Here is an 18,453-nt window from a genome sequence, read left to right as displayed (position 1 = left end):
TTGCAAAGTATTACAGAGCCTTACTTTCTACACCTACCACTAGAAGTCTAAGACGTTGGAGGCTTTTCTCAATCTTGTTAGACTCTGGGTGCTTCACCAGCCTTTGCTTCTGTCTTTACTGGGATTACTCATCTTCAAATAGGTTGCTGTATTAAGCACTCTTGAATCATCTTGTTTGAGGACATTATTGTTTTATTCCATGACCTATTCTTGTGATTCTTCTTTTTATTTTGGTTTTTGGAGCAAGAATGAAGAAATGGCATATTATATTTAAAGCTGTGGGTTTCCTTTTGAAAGATATCAAAAAATACTGGTGGCTTTTGCAAATAATGTTTAGAGGAATATGTATACTTGCAGGGCTTTAAAAATAGATGCTGTTTTTCTTCTACATTATTGTTTTATTCCATGACCTATTCTTGTGATTCTTCTTTTTATTTTGGTTTTTGGAGCAAGAATGAAGAAATGGCATATTATATTTAAAGCTGTGGGTTTCCTTTTGAAAGATATCAAAAAATACTGGTGACTTTTGCAAATAATGTTTAGAGGAATATGTATACTTGCAGGGCTTTAAAAATAGATGCTGTTTTTCTTCTATTAACAATAATGGAGGGTAAAATTGTATGTTCCCGGTAGTGGGGTATTTTTTCATTGGAATTCTGTTCAGTAATGTATCTCACTGAATCATGGAGCTGTTAAATATGATTCTTTAAACTTACGTACAGTCAAATCTTGATAATGATCCCTTTTTAAAAAATAACAGCTTTATTGAGATATTGCTCACATACCACATAATTCACCCATTTGAAGTGTATAATTCAATGTTTTGTTTTGTTTTTTTTTTGCAGTACATGGGCCTCTCACTGCTGTGGCCTCTCCTGTTGCGGAGCAACAGGCTTCAGACGCGCAGGCTCAGTGACCATGGCTCACGGGTGCAGCTGCTCCGCGGCATGTGGGATCTTCCCAGACTGGGGCATGAACCCGTGTCCCCTGCATCGGCAGGCAGACTCTCAACCACTGCACCACTAGGGAAGCCCTTTTCCTTCATTTTTTTTTCATTTATTTCTGATCTGATCTTTATGATTTCTTTCCTTTTGCTAATTTTGGGTTTTTATTTTTTAATTCTTCTTTCTCTAATTGCTTTAGATTTAAGGTTAAGTTGTTTATTTGAGATTTTTCTTATTTCTTAAAGTAGGACTGTATTGCTATAAACTTCCCTCTTAGAACGCTTTGGCTGCATCCCATAGGTTTTGGGTCATCATGTTTTCATTGTCATTTGTTTCTAGGTAATTTTTGATTTCTTCAGTGATCTCTTGCTTATTTCATAGCATATTTTTTAGCCTCCATGTGTTTGTATTATTTACAGTTTTTTTTTCTGCAATTGATATCTAACTTCATAGTGTTGTGGTCAGAAAAGATATTTGATATGATTTCTATTTTCTTAAATTTACTGAGGCTTGATTTGTGACCTAAGATATGATCTATCCTGGGGAATTTCCATGAGTACTGAGAAGAATGTGTGTTCTGTTGTTTTGGGTGGAATGTTCTATAAATATCAATTAAGTCCATCTTGTCTAATGTGTCATTTAAAGCTTGTGTTTCCTTATTTATTTTCATTTTGGATGATATGTCCATTGGTGAAAGTGGGGTGTTAAAGTCCCCTACTATTACTGTGTTACTGTCACTTTCCCCTTTTATGGCTGTTAGCATTTGCCTTATGTATTGAGGTGCCCCTATGTTGGGTGCATAACTGTTTACAATTGTTATATTTTTTTCTTGGATTGATCCTTGATCATTATGTAGTGTCCTTCCTTGTCTCTTGTAACAGTCTTTATTTTAAAGTCTATTTGGTCTGCTATGAGTGTTGTTACTCCAACTTTCTTTTGATTTCCACTTGCATGGATAGGCTTTTTCCATCCCCTCACTTTCAGTCTGTATGTGTCCCTAGGTCTGAAGTGGGTCTCCTGTAGACAGCATATATACGGGTCTTGTTTTTGTATCCATTCAGCCAGTCTGTGTCTTTTGGTTGGGACATTTAATCCATTTACATTCTGGGTTATTATCGATATGTATATTTCTATTACCATTTTCTTAATTGTTTTGGATTTGTTATTATAGGTCTTTTTCTTCTCTTGTGTTTCCTGCCTAGAGAAGTTCCTTCAGCAATTGTTGTAGAGCTGGTTTGTTGGTGTTGAATTCTGTTAGTTTTTGCTTGACTGTTAAGGTTTTAATTTCTCAGTCAAATCTGAATGAGATCCTTGCTGGGTAGAGTAATCTTGGTTGTAGGGTTTTCCTTTTCATCACTTTAAATATGTCCTGCCACTCCCTTCTGGCTTGCAGAGTTTCTGCTAAAAGATCAGCTCTTAACCTTATGGAGATTCCCTTGTATGTGATTTGTTCCTTTTCCCTTGCTGCATTTTTCTTTGTATTTAATTTTTGATAGTTTGATTAATAAGTGTCTTGGCATGTTTCTCCTTGGATTTATCCTGAATGGGACTCTCTGTTCTTCCTGGACTTTATTGACTCTTTCCTTTCCTATATTAAGGAAGTTTTCAACTATAATCTCTTCAAATATTTTCTCAGACTCTTTCTTTTTCTCTTCTTCTTCTGCAACCCCTATAATTCGAATGTTGGTGCATTTAATGTTGTCCTTCAAGTCTCTGAGATTGTCCTCAATTCTTTTCATTCTTTTTTCTTTATTCTGCTCTATGGCAGTTACTTCCACTATTTTATCTTCCAGGTCACTTATCCATTCTTCTGCTTCAGTTACTCTGCTATTGATTCCATCTAGAGTATTTTAAATTTCATTTATTGTATTTTTCATCATTGTTTGTTTGCTCTTTAGTTCTTCTAGGTCCTTGTTAAACATTTCTTGTATTTTCTCCATTCTATTTCTGAGATCTTGGATCATCTTTACTATCATTACTCTGAATTCTTTTTCAGGTAGACTGCTTGGTTCCTCTTCATTTGTTTGGTCTGGTGGGTTTTTACCTTGCTCCTTCATCTGCTTCATATCTCTTTGTCTTCTCATTTGTTTAACTTACTGTGTTTGGGGGTCTCCTTTTTTGCAGACTGCACTTTCATAATTCCCATTATTTTTGGTGTCTGGCCCCATGAGTGAGGTTGGTTCAGTGACTTGTGTAAGCTTCCTGATGGAGAGGACTTGTTCCTATGTTCTGGTGGGTGTGGTTGGATCTTGTCTTTCTGGTAGGCAGGGCTGTGTCTGTTGGTGTGTTTTGGAGTGTCTGTGAGCTTATTATTATTTTAGGCAGCCTCTCTGCTAATGGGGGAGGTTGTGTTCCTGTCTTGCTAGTTGTTTGACATGGGGCATCCAGCACTGGAGCTTGCTGGTCGTTGGGCAGACCTAGGTCTTAGCTTTGAGACATAGATCTCTGGGAGACCTCTCACCAATTTATATTACATGGGGCTGAGAGGCCTATGGTGGTCCAATGTCCTGGATTTAGATCTCCCACCTTGGAGGCTCAGGCCTGACACCCGGCCGGAGCATCAAGACCCTGCCAGCCACATGGCTCAGACTTAAAGGAAGAAGAAGAAAAAAAGGACAGATAGACCCCCAAACCAAATGGTAAAAGCAAAACTAAACACACAAAATAACAAAAAGAAACTTTCACACACTCACTCATAAAAAACAAACAAACAAACAACAACAACCAAATGAACAGACAGAACCCGAGGACAAATGGTAAAAGTAAATCTAAACAGATAAAATCATACAAAGAAACATACACGTACACACTCACAAAAAGAGAAAAAAGGAAAAAGAAAAGTAAGAAGTTTAAAAAATAAAAAAATATTTAAAAATCTAGAAAATAAATAAATAATTTAAAACAAATAAATAAAAAGGAATAAAGCAACCAAGCCCATAAACAAATCCACCAATGATAACAAGCACTAAAAACTAAACCAAGATACACATGAAACAAAAACAAATCAGATGCATAAAGCAAAACCCATGTCTACAGTTGCTCCCAAAGTCCACCGCCTCCCTTTTGGGATCGTTCATTGTCTATTCAAGTATTCCACAGATTCAGGGTACATCAAGTTGATTGTGGAGATTTAATCCACTGCTCCTGAGGCTGCTGGGAGAAATTTCCCTTTCTCTTCTTTGTTCACACAGCTCCTGGGGTTCAGCTTTGGTTTTGGCCCTGCCTCTGTGTGTAGGCTGTCTTCAGGCATCTGTTCTCACCCAGACAGGAGTGGGTTAAAGTAGCTGATGATTAGGGCTTTCTTGCTCACTCAGGCCAGGGAGAGGGAATTGTATGGTAGTCATAATTGGAATGTGGTATGAACTTGTGGTGGCAGTGGCCAGTGTGACATTGCAACAGCCTTAGGCGCGTCATGTGTTCTCCCGGGTAAGATGTCCCTGGCAGTGGCACGCTGCACAGACTTCTGGAAGGGGAAGTGTGGATAGTGATGTGCGCTTGCACACAGGATTCTTGGTGGCAGCATTAGTGGTTCATGCCCGTCTATGTGGTCTGAGCTGATAGCTGTGGCTTGCACATGTCTCTGGAACTCACTTAGCCAGTGCTTTGCCTTCTGTGGGCACATGGAGGGAAAATTCCCCTCTCCTTGTGCACCCCAAAACAATGGTCTCTTGCCTGTCTGTCAGGTTCTGACTTTTTCCTGGACTCCCTCCTGGCTAGCTGTGGCACACTAGCCCTCTTCAGGCTGTGTTCACACAGCCAACCCCAATCCTCTCCCTGGGATCTGACCTCTGAAGCCCAAGCCTCAGCTCCCAGGCCCTACCAATCCTGGTGGGTGAGCAGACAATCCTCTTGGGCTGGTGAGTGCTGGTCAGTACTTATCCTCTGTGCAGAAATCTCTCTGCATTGTACTCTGCACCTCTCTTGCTGTGCTCTCCTCATGGCTCTGAAGCTTCCCTCCTGCCCAACCCCTGTCCCCAGCAGTGAAGGGGCTTCCTAGTGTGTGGAAACTTTTCCTCCTTCACAGCTCCCTCCCAGAGGGGCTGGTTCTATCCCTATTCTTTTGTCTTTGTTTTTTCATTTTTCTTTTTCTCTACCCAGGTACATGGAGATTTTCTTGCCTTTTGGGAAGTCTGAGGTCTTCTGCCAGGGTTCAATAGGTGTTCTGTAGGAGTTTTTCCACATGTAGATGTATTTTTGATGTATTTGTGGGTAGGAAGGTGATATCCATGTCTTACTCCTCTGCCATCTTGAAGGTCTCTCTGAATACTGTTTCTTTTGGACATTGTTTCTTTTAGTCAAGAGCCTCAGGTGGAGAAAGAGGAATAGTACGATTTATCATAATAGCAACAAAAAAATGAACAAACAAATAAAAACAACAAATTAAAAAAGTTATTAACAGCCACCAAACAGTAAATATTTAAATTTTTTTGTGTGTTTAGGAAGCTATAGGATTTGATTGAATGTGCTTCAGATTTCATCTGCATTCATCAAAAAAGCCAGATCATCTCGAACTCTGCATTTTTACATTATTTAACATAATTTGATTTGCACATATTTTGCTCCACAATAAAATGAATTATGTACCAAGTAGAGCAATGATTTCCATTTATTTATGACCAATATTTCATTCTTTCAAAATTTTATGAGTGTTTTATCGCTTACAAAACTTTACACGTGAGTAGTTTCATCAAAATCAATTTGGGGATCAGTTTTTTAAAAAGTATGGCACACTTGTGAAAAAAATCAAACACATAAGACAGATTCAGTTTTGCTGTTTGAGAACTTTTTTACACTGTCACTTTCTACAGAGTCAAAGAGAATCATAAGGGGAGGTGAAAGTCTTAGAAATTTTATCTGAAATATTTGAATGAGGACAAGAAGTCTGAATAAATATTGTATTTCTCATTAAAGCAGTCTATGCATTGGATTATTCTAATTAGATTTTTGTTTCCATTTGAGTATATACAATGTTAGTCTCAATAATGTGCATAATCTCTGGAGATAGAGGAAAAATAAAAGATAATGATTCACTATTGTCAGGTGAATCACTGCAGTGTGGCAACAAGATTACTTGTGTGAAAGGCACATTTCCTCATGAGAAATGATGAATTCCTCATAGCAATAATCTTTTTTCTTTCCCTTTCTTCTGTACCCAATTTATTCTCACCTTCCCAAATGCAATTTTAATTTTGAATGCTCAACCTGGTAGAAAAAGTACTTTAAATGACATTCTTATTCCTAAACTTTCATGTTAATTAAATAACTCAGTTTCTGTCATGTATACCTCCCACAATAATGTAGAATGATTTTGAGTATTAAAATCTATTTTTTTAAAATTTGTCTTCCCATTTAAGTTCAATTGTCACAGTTTAGGTGTCACTGATGAACTGCCACGTCACCAGGCTTAACTAATTTATCTTTAATATGCTAATTGAAGACCATGTACCTTCTACCATACTAAGATTTATTAAACTGAATTGAAATTCTCTGTATCATCCATTAGAATGAAAATTGTTTGGGTGGTAAAAATCATGTGTGATTAATTATCAACCTTATTAAATGGCACTGTTTTGACATTGGATAGGTATTCAACAACAGTTCATTAAATGTCACTGAATAGGACTACGCCAAAAGGTTATTTCCTGTTTCTTCATGAATCTTAATTTTTATTATTTCTCCTAAAGGAAATTTGGTGTAGTAAAAAACTGAATAAAAGCAGGAGTTAACTATAAAATAATCGTTAACATTTTTTCTAATTTATCCACCTTTCTCAGTTTCTCCAAAACCAAACTGGTGATATAAATTGAGCACTGGTATAAGTAAGTAATCAAGGAGATAAATTGAGCACTGGGTGCTGGTTATAATTAAGTGCAGTCTGGATGAAAGAGAAGTGGTCGTAGACCTGTCTGACCTATTTTTTAAAGGGAGAAGAGCTTACACAATGTCCCACTATTCTTACTGTGGCATCATAGGTATGTTTTGCTTGGTTTTGAATTTTATATTAATGGAATCATAGACATTCTTTTGTCTCGTGTTTTCTAATTAATATGTTTGTAAAATGTATCTATGTTCTTGCATAAATACATTCGTTCTTGCATAAATGTTATATAATGTTGCATCATATGGATATGCTGCATTATATTTATTTATTCCAATAATGATCAGAATTTACATGTTCCCAGGTTTAGGGTATTATGAGTACAGCTTTATCTTCCTTTGGTGTAGTAGACAGGAAGTCACCCCATGTAGTTCTCTCTTCAAGGAAGGGCTTTATGTCATCCTTCAGGGAGTGGAGTCAATGGACTTCCTCCTGCTGTAAGTTCCTTCAGGGCCAGCCCCAGAGGTAAAGCCACCTTTCCCAAGGTTATAAAAAGCTTGGCCAATTTGGTCTGATGTGAAACAAAGATGAAGGGCAATTTTAATCCAGAATATCTTTCGTGGTTGTCAGGGGCTTTCCGGGTCCTGCATTGTAATGTGTTGCTTCATTCTATTTCCCTTTATTCATGTTGATTAAAAACAAACATTGTATATATGTACCACAACTTCTTCATCCATTCATCTGTCAATGGACTTTAGGTTGTTTCCATGTTTTGGCTATTGTAAATAGAGCTATTATGAGCATAAGGGTGCATATATCTTTTTGAATTATAGTTTTGTCCAGGTATATGACCAGGAGTGGGATTGCTGGATCATATGGTAATACTACTCAGTCATAAAAAAGAACAGAATAAGGCCATTTGAAGCAACATGGATGCAACTAGAGATTATCACACTAAGTGAAGTAAGTCAGAAAGAGAAAGATAAATACCATATGATATCACTTATATGTGGAATCTAAAATATGGCACAAATGAACCTATCTATAAAACAGAAACAGACTCACAGACATAGAGAAGAGACTTGTGGTTGCCAAGGGGAGGGGAGGAGGGATGGACTGGGAGTTTGAGGTTGGTAGTTGCAAACTATTACATTTAGAATGGATAAACAACAAAGCCATACTGTATAGCACAGGGAACTGTAGCCAATCTCCTGCAATAAACCATAATGGAAAAGAATAAGAAAAAGAACATATATATGTTAAAAAAAAAAAGAAAACTAAAAAACAAACTCACACTCCAAGCTCTAACACACTGATTTCCACAGAAAAATCATTTGTTTAAGAGGAGGGTTTTGTTTCTCAAAAGGGAAAGTAATCTATTGAAGAAATAAACCTCTGGCATTTATTTTATCCATAAGAGAATTAGAAGATGATTGATGATTTCCTCATGGTTAACACCCTGTGACTGAAATGAAGAAACACCTCTTAAATTCTTATATTTTACCTTCAAACAATTGAAGTGCTGTTGGCAACTGACTGATACACAACTTCCCTTTCCCATTCTTGATTCTGTTGATTGGTATATGAAACTAGAGCCAAACTCTGCCTTTGTCTTGCTTAGAAACCCTCAGTATAATCCTTGACAATTCAGAAAATAATGCTAACCCTGGAAGAATTAATCAGTGATTCATGTCTTTTAATTTCCACTTCACAGTATAGTCTAGGCTCCAAGTACTTTGATAAATTGGATGATCATTTAAGCTACATACTGGTAATAATTTTATTTTAAATGAAACTGGTAAATTCTATTTGATTTTCTATTTAGAAAATGGCCTGTGGTTAAGTCTTCTCTAATTCAGAAAGCTTCCTATTTACTGCCCCAAATAGATAGGATTAGAACTATGGTAATCTGCCTGTCTGTAATTAATAAATGGACATTGCAGTGATAATTTTTCCTCTTTTATTAACTGAGAATACATGGAACCAATAGAGAACTCCATTCTTGACCTTAACGAAGTCTTGTGATGCTTTGAATATATACACAGTGCATGTGTATATGTAGGATTTGCTGGTCCAAAGCATTTCTGAACCTCAAAATGCAAAGAATCTTATTAATACTGGATGCAATTTGAAAACACAAAAGCAAAATCTTGTTACGAAAATTTCAGGTTAAGCATTCCAAAAGAGTAGAATCAGATGAGATCTCACAAGACAGTCTAGAGCTCATATCCTAGAGGCAGAAAACCATCACCCACCCACCCCCACACACACACACCATGACAATCATATTCCGGATTCTGGTGTTATGTTGATGGGAGGGATTTGAGTCATACATAACCCTAAGTGCATAAGTTTTGTGCACTTAGGGTTAATATAATCTTTTAATCTTCTCTTTTTCAAACGTCCGTAGTTCTGAAATGAGAGTCCTGTTACCAATTAGGTAAACGTGGTGATTACTGTTTTGCACAATTGGTATGTGTGGAAAATGTGAATATCCAAATAAAAGTGTCAGCACAAAGTCTGCAATGCCAAAAACAATCAGAAAAAAATAGGACATGACTATTTCCCATGTCTTTAAGAGAAGAATGTTTTCATTTGCCAGTAAAATTTGATGTACAATTGTGAGGTGAAATTTATGATTTGAGAACAAGCAAACATTAAAAATGACAAATCAACCTTTTGATATATATGCATGCCTTTACAAATGATAAATATATTTATTTCCATGTAGTAGCAGTTAGTGTTTATAATGCCCTCAGTCTGTGTTCTATGACCAAATTTTCTATACCTTGCAAGGTAGCAGTGGGGAGGGAATCATGTGCTGTCTATGAAGCTTGAAAAGTTTAGAATATTCATCAAGTAATGAAAGAATACAGTGACATCCAAAGTAACAGTTCAAATCAAAAGACCACGTCATGACAACCACCACTACCAACATGTAGTAGATACTTGTTGTGCCACTTCATTAAATTGACAACTGGAAATAGGGATAATTCCTGCAGTGATTAATGTGTTCAAACAGAACATGAGAGGAAAACCACAATGTTCTCAATTGTTGATGTTATCCATACTTAACAAATCCAATGTTGATATGACTTTGGAAAAGTACCCAAGGCTCCGAGTAATATGCATGTCCTAGAACAGGTGATTTATTCATAAGTCTGGCACAGCTCCTATAAATTGACTTTCTTCCCTGCAAAAGAATTTAACAACTCTGTGTGAAAATTATATGATCCCTGAGATTTCCTTTAATCAAGATAGACTTGATAATGAGTAAGATGACACACAGTACTTGCAGGATTAGTAATTCATTGGATATTGCTGGAGCAAAAGCTCTAGGATGTCTTTTCATAACAAGGAGATCCACATGGACAGACCACATATTCTCGCAGGACACTCTTTTACTCCTAAATGCAAATGAAATATTTTAAGAGCCTGGTATTTTGTTTCTTTCTCCTGTCACCATGTCCAATGACATGAGCCACTGATCATGTTTCTGTTGTTTACCATCTTTCTCTGAATACGTTTGTCCAAAACCAAATGTGATTTATTTGTCTAGTTTGAAATTTTCAATCTGAATCTATTTGTTTTTATATCCCACTCATTCTAATTCAGTTAGTAGTGAAGAAGAAGCATTTTGAATTTAGAACATATCTGTAACATTATTCTTTGGAAAATAAATCATCCTGACACAGAGGGTATGTAAATCCCATGAATACCAGTTCATTTTGAATTGCTACTTTGCAATGTATATAGTGACTATATATACTATGTGTATATAGTCAGTCATCATTTGCTGTGATTATAAATTTCAGATTGGTTTATGCTAATTTTTATTATTTATAAATATTCATGAAAAAATATCTTAAAATTCTACCCAGTAACTTCTGCAGTTAACTGTTCTCATTAGCAATTCCCAATCTGTAAGAACGAAAAAAGTTATCTGCGATCTATTATATAATTTGTAAGTTTCTTCTCATTGATAATGATGTACCTTAGAGGAAAATAAAGTGATGCATTTTGTTTTATTTCTTGTCAGAATTAATTAGTATCAACAACTGTCCCAAAATAATCATGGGAGGAATTGTTACTGCCAATTCCAGTTTATTTGTAGTATTTATTTATGAATTTTAACTGATGACTCAAGGATTAAGTCAAATCTTACTTTATTCACAATAGATCTTTAATGTGAGGAACACCTACTTATTTGTCTTGCATCCTTCTAAGACCTAATAGGGTGCTGTGTTCCATATACAAAAACCGATGAACACATTAATTGATACAGATGTAATTACAGAATTTTCCTTCTGTAACCATAGTCATGAATGATAGGCTCTCATTTTATTATAATGCTTTATGATTTTAATGTTAAAAACAACTGAAAAATATGTTGTTCTTATCAGTATCTACTGCACAAAGACAAAAGAAGATATTTTTTAAAAGAATTACATTCTACATGTTTACCTACAGTAATCATGGGGATACATTTGCATTGAAAATGTTTTTGTCTTTATATTTGGAAAATCAAACCAATCTAATATCATTAAGCATTTTAAATGAGAATAAATGTATTAGAATTGCATGCAAATTTACATAGCAAAACCATTTATTGTTTACATAATGTAACTATGTTAATGGAACCATGAGTTTCTACACTTAAACATAGAAATAAGTTTTCTATACCTCTAAATCAATTTCACTTCAGATATATACTCACCACTAACCTCTGTGGGACTTAGGAAAGGAAAACAAATGGAAGTGTTTGTACCACATGTCACAATTTCAAAGTTGTAAATCAAGCTAAGAAACTATTAAATAAGATGTGTTTTCTCTTCCTATCTTGACAGATTAATCTTTATAACATTAAAGTTGAAAAATGTATGTCAAGTGATCTGTGCATCTGACTGCTAGTTAACCACTATCAAAGACGTTTGAATTTAAATATTGTTGCCCCTGTCAGGCCTTCTGCTGATTAGCCAATATCACAGTGGAGGACATAATTAATAAATCATTTTATATTTATTATAAGAATCATTTTTATTGCATGTCTTTTAGCATAAATGCTAATTAGGTGGTTAAATCAAAATTATTTTCATATAAGTTGTATTATATTTATAGTATTAATATGCTATCAGAATATAACTGTGTTAAAAGTGTACACAATTTATCTTCCTCAAAAGTATCAGAACTAGATTTTATAGAATAAGGAATCGTTCTAGAGAAAGTAGCAATTTCAGGTCAAATTTTATGTATGTATGTACAATTTAATAGCTATCATCTCAATAGGTAGTAGTCTTGATTTAATATTTATCCTGATTTTTTCTAATTCTTTATTTTTCTTCACAAGAAATTGAAATTGAAATTGGCTTTCTCTTTGCTTCTATTACCTCAAGACTTCTGCTTAGTACTCTCTATTCCTTGTCTTCATTTCAGTCTTCTTGTTTGACTCCTGGTGTGTTTCATGTTGGATTGATGGAGGTACTGTTCAACACATTGGGGAGAGTGGTCATCATAGGTTATGTTTAGAAGTAGGGCTGACTTGGAGATTTGCCTATGGCTCATTACTGTTCCATAGTCTATCAGCTCTTCCCAGAAAAAAAAAAAAAGTCACCATACATAAAGAATGGGAAGAAATGTGCAAAGAAACATTTCGACCTGGTTGGAGCAGTGACAAGACAAGCTCTAAAAGCATCAGAGTCATCTCCACTCTGTGTACAAAATATACTAAAACATCCCAAGACTGAAATTTTCTGTTCTTAGAAATGTTTCCACTGACCTGTTTGCAAACATCTTTACAGCTATTGAAGTATCATTTCTCAAAACATGCTCTTCTGTCTTTGGGGGAAATTGATAACTTTGCACACTTTGCAACACATTTTGTATTGTATATGACTTTGTTTAGAAGACTCAGTTACATATATTGCATGTATGGTATTTACTGTGTATTTCTGGCTAGTTAGCTTTTCTCAAACTTTAACTTGGAATTGAATTATACAAGTTTTCACTTCTTGAGCTTTTCTCCTAATGAGCTTATTTCTAGTTGTCAACTTTGTAGTTTACAAAAGAGTTTAGGTTGTGATATCTTCTGAATTGCTGGAAGCGTATTCATTAGTGACATTTTTCTTTATTCTGCCCTTTTAAATTAATGAGTAGAATAGTCATGACTCTGATTTTAGATCTTAGATGCAAAGTCTAGAGGTCCCCTCAAGTAGTAACAACTAAAAATGCATGTGTTCTTTTACATGTGGCTGAACACATGTATTTTTAGTTGTTACTACTTGAGTGGACCTGTAGATTTTGCATTTAAGATCTAAAGTCAGAGTCAGAAATTAGAACACTCCTTAACACCATACACAAAAATAAACTCAAAAACCTAAATATAAGAGCAGACATTATAAAACTCTTTGAAGAAAATATAGGCAGAACACTCTTTGACATAAATCACAGCAAGATCCTTTTTAACCCACCTCCTAGAGAAGTGGAAATAAAAACAAAAATAAACAAATGAGACCTAATGAAACTTAAAAGCTTTTGCACAGCAAAGGAAACCATAAACAAGATGAAAAGACAACTCTCAGAATGGGAGAAAATATTTGCAAACAAAGCAACTGACAAACGATTAATCTCCAAAATATACAAGCTGCTCAATATCAAAAAAACAAACAACCCAATCAAAAAATGGGCAGAAGATCTAAATAGACACTTCTCCAAAGAAGATATACAGATGGCCAACAAACACATGAAAGGATGCTCAACATCACTAACCATTAGAGAAATGCAAATCAAAACTATCATGAGGTATCACCTCACACCAGTCAGAATGGCCATCATCAAAAAGTCTACAAACAATTAATCCTGGAGAGGGTGTGGAGAAAAGGGAACCCTCTTGCACTGTTGGTGGGAATGTAAATTGATACAGCTACTATGGAGAACAGTATGGATGTTCCTTAGAAAACTAAAAATAGAACTACCATATGACCCAGCAATCCCACTACTGGATATATACTCTGAGAAAACCATAATCCAAAAAGAATAACGTACCACAATGTTCATTGCAGCACTATTTACAATAGCCAGGACATGGAAGCAACCTAAGTGTCCATTGACAGATGAATGGGTAAAGAAGATGTGGCACATATATACAATGCAATATTACTCAGCCATAAAAAGAAATGAAATTGACTTATTTGTAGTGAGGTGAGTGGACCTAGAGTCTGTCACATAGAGTAAAATAAGTCAGAAAGAGAAAAACAAATACTGTATGCTAACACATATATATGGACTCTAAAAAAAGAGAAAAAGTGCTTCTGAAGAACCTAGGGGCAGGGCAGGAATAAAGACACAGATGTAGAGAATGCACTTGAGGACACGGGGAGGGGGAAAGGTAAGCTGGAATGAAGTGAGAGAGTGTCATTTACATATATGCACTACTAAATAAAATAGATAGCTAGTGGGAATAAGCCACATAACACAGGGAGATCAGCTTGGTGCTTTGTGACCACCTAGAGGGGTGGGATAGGGAGGGTGGGAGAGAGATTCAAGAGGGAGGGGATATGGGAATATATGTGTGTATATATATATATATATATATATATCTGATTCACTTTGTTATATAGCAGCAACTAACACAACAATGTAAAACAATTATACTCCAATCAAGATGTTAAAAAAAATGCATGTGTTCTGTTGACCAAGATGTCATTAGTTGTAAGCTCCTCTATGCCTGTTTAAACTTAGAATTAAAAAGACTTGGAAGAAGATTCTCTTTTCTTCTCATTGATGATTCTCCACTGTCTCTTCTCTGGAAACATGTCTTTTCACATGGGTGGATCATTACTGAATGTGTAAGTCACATATGCATGATTTAATATCCAATTTTCTCATGAAATAATGACTTAGCAATGTTTGGGGCAGAGGTAAGCAAGTATATACAAAGGTTTAAGAAGTAAAGATTTTTAGTAAAGTGTGTTGTGAAATTTACACAAGAAGACAAGTGATGAAAAGTGATAACAACCCAGTGGGTAACATGCATCAGGTGGAGCTAGCTATCAGCATAGCTGAAAGAATTTTGCTTTTATCTTCTACATGATCAAATTTATGAGAATATTTTGAACACATTGTTCTAAGATTGTTGTCAGTTACTGCACTCTTTTTTTCCTGAAAGTAACTCCTTTGTTACCTTCTCATGTAATTCATGGGAATTAAAATGAAGAAATAATATGTTTAAAATCCATCATATTTTAAAAAATTTTAAATCAAATATAGTTTTATATTCCACTCCCCTCTGAAATAGAGCTAGATAATTTTGGTATTGGTTGCTTGTTATGCTTTTATTTTTCTGATATTTTTCTGATATATTGGAGAAATACTAGAATATACTAGAAATCTAATTTTTTATAATTAATGAATCCTGTCTTACTATAATTTGAAAATATCAAAAGCCAAATCAGATGTTGAATACTACAATTATGAACAATGTAATAATTTAATATAATGATTTCAGCTAACTGAGGGCATAAGTCATGCCCTATCTGTTTTTGCAGCTTAAAAATATAATATGATGCCTGCCAACCCTTAAGAGACCTGTAAATAGAGAATAAGTTAAAAAACAAACCAATAACCAAAAAGAATTAATGCATTATCTTAGATTTGTGATCATTTTTTTACATTTTATAAATTTCATAGAGCATCTCAAACACCAATTTATCAAGATATTGAAATATAGGACTTCTTAAGAGAAAATTAAAATAGTACTGCACCTATTTTATTTCAGCATCTAAGACCTACTGTAAAGAAATTAGTTCTTCTAGCAAATTTTCTTTTACAGGGAATATTAATATTGTGGAGTTATAAAGTGTTTTCTCTTATAGAAGCACCAACTATAGCTAAGCTTTCAAAGTTTATTTTATTTAGTATTTAATTAAAATCCAAATTAAAGGCTATATTAAAATTAAAAGCTATACTAAATACACTGTGTTAAATACAAGAGTAACAATAGTAATAGTAGAGCAATAGTAACACAATACACTATGAAACATTTACTCTTAATATTCAATAGGCATATAGATTATTTTTCTTGTTTTAAATAAATATGTAGACAGTTTTAGTCATTAGGGAAAATTTTCCTATGAGCCAATATAGATGAGATATAAATGACATTACATTTAAAATAATAATTGATCATGGATACCTTTTAGGCCCATAGTTATCAGAGAAAGGTATGAATGAATACAAAGAGACAAGTTGGAAAGCCACTGTAGGAATCCAAAGCACACATGTTTTTCACTTGGTACTTACGGTTCAGATGAAATATAAATGAGATGATATGAAGGTTTTTCCAGAGAAAGATATAGCAAGATCTACTGATTGGCTATGAGAAGAATACTTCCAAGTTTTTGGCTTAAACAATTAGATGATTAATGGTATCATATACTGGAAAATATGGTGTGCAGGTTAAAACCTGAATGCTTACAGCATGGGGTAGCACAATTTTAGTTTTTAAAAAACTTGCTCTCTCACCTTCTCGCTTCCAAGATGACCAAGAAAAGAAGGAATAATGGTCATGCCAGAAAGGGCCGCGGCCACATGCAGCCTTTTCACAGCACCAACTGCGCCCGAAGTGTGCCCAAGGATAAGGCCATTAAGAAGTTCGTTGTTCGGCACATTGTAGAGGCTGCAGCTGTCAGGGCATTTCTGAAACAAGTGTTTTCAATGCCTATGTGCTTCCCAAGCTGTATGTGAATCTGCATTACTGCGTGAGTTGTGCCATTCACAGCAAGGTAGTCAGGAATCGTTCTCGGGAAGCGCGGAAGAACTGAAGACCTCCACCTCAATTTAGACCTGCTGGTGCTGCCCCATGACCTCCACCAAAGCCCATGCAAGGAGCTAAGTCCTTAAATACTAAAGAAATACTGTCCCCTGGGAAGACAGTAAAAAAGAAATTATACTTTAAAAAAAAAACTTTAAAAATGATTTAACATTGTAACAGATCTTGATGAATGAGTAGAATAGTTTTTACTAAAATAAATTTTCAATGGATGTAGAATTCTGGATTGACATTTGCTTTCAACACTTAATGTTGTTATTTATTTTTTTTGCATAGATTCTGAAGGAAAAAAGCAGGATATAATTCTTACCTTTGTTCATTTTTATATAATGTAATATTTTCCTCTAGATGCCTCTGAGATTGTCTCTTTGTGTTTTGTTTACAGGAGTTTGAATATGATATGCTTGAGTGTTTTGTTTTTATTTTGTTTTGGAATTTATCCTGCTTTCTGTTGTCAGATTTTAGAATCATTGTTTTTCTCCCTGGTGTCTCTGGTATTAATTATGGAAACTTCTTATTTCATATTTACGAAAATATTTTTGATGCCCTGTACTTTTCTCTCTTCCTTTAAATTCAAGTTATTTATGTATTAGAGTGCTTAATATTGTCACTCAACTTTTTGATATTCTGTTGCACTTTTTCTTTCAATAGTAAATCTCTCTGCTTTATGTTACATTTGGATAATTTTTAGACTTATCTCCGAGTTCATATATTCATGGCAGTTGTGCCTTGTCTGCTAAGCAATGGAAGGTATTATTCATTTCTCTTACTTTGTTTTATGTTTCTAACAGTACCATTGGCTTTTATAATTTTTATCTCTCTGTACTTTATTATTTCTCTGATCTTAATTGTTGTCCACTTTTTATGATAGAACCTTTAACATATTAATCAGTTGTTTTAAATTCTCTCTCAGATTGTTCCGAAATCTGTGTCCTGTTTCAGTCTAGTTCTAGTGATTGTTTTGCCCTTTGTGAGTGTGTTGTCTTTTTTGTTTTGCTTTTTCTTGTGTGCTTTGAGTTTTTTGTTGAGCATAAGACATCTTGTCTAGGACTGTAGAAACTGAGGTAAATAAATGTTATTCCAGGAATCTATACTTTGTAGTGTTTTGTTCTCTAGTTTATTTTTATTCCTTGTGAAGTGTTATAGTTCATGTGTTGGATCTTCTTGCCTATAGTTGATATTTGTCACTTTCTCTTAAATAATTTTATCTCATTCATTTTTTTAAATTTTATTTTTTACTTAACATTTCTCTTAAAGCATTTCATTATCTTTTTTCTAGTAACTCATTTGTTTTGCTTTATTACTTTATTATTCATTTCTAAAATAATTTTTAATTTTATAATTCTAAATCTAATCCTTGATATCTGTCACCTTATTTATGTTTTTCTAAAATTTGATTTCCGTTTTTCTTTCCTTTTGTAGGGAAGGGGACTGTTTGTTTGCTATCTAGTTAATTAAATTTTTTTGTTTGCTCAGCTTCATTTATTTTCCTCATCTTCTGGATGATTAAAAACTATGCCATCAACATCTTTCCAGATTTAATTCATGTACTGATATTTTGTGCTCAGAGATCAGAAGAATTAATATTGTTAAAATGTTCATACTTCCTAAACTGATCTGTAGATTCAATGGGATCCATATCAATTTCTGGCATTTTTCACAGAAATAGGAAAAACAATCCTAAAATTTGTATGGAACCACAAATGAATCTCAATATAGCCAGAGCAATCCTGAGAAAGAACAAAGCTAGAGCTAACACATGTCCTGATCTCAAACTATATTACAAAGCTATAATGATCATACTAGTGTCGTACTGACATAAAAATAGACACATAAACCAATGGAACAGAATTGATAGCCTAGAA

The 18,453-nt window shown here is 34.5% G+C and overlaps 1 pseudogene across 1 annotated transcript; it reads left to right on the top strand.

The window, feature by feature from the left end:
• The first annotated feature begins 16,296 nt into the window (after window positions 1-16,296).
• On the top strand, window positions 16,297-18,038 carry LOC309958965 (small ribosomal subunit protein eS26-like; annotated as a pseudogene). The gene is made up of 3 exons: window positions 16,297-16,691; window positions 17,280-17,338; window positions 18,011-18,038. The product of its transcript is annotated as a small ribosomal subunit protein eS26-like (transcript).
• The last annotated feature ends 415 nt before the right edge of the window (window positions 18,039-18,453 follow it).

The sequence above is a fragment of the Leucopleurus acutus genome, assembly GCF_964270905.1.
Source record: "Leucopleurus acutus genome assembly, chromosome: 3".
Classification (NCBI taxonomy): Eukaryota; Metazoa; Chordata; class Mammalia; order Artiodactyla; family Delphinidae; genus Leucopleurus; species Leucopleurus acutus.
This window is presented reverse-complemented; position numbering and strand designations above follow the sequence as displayed.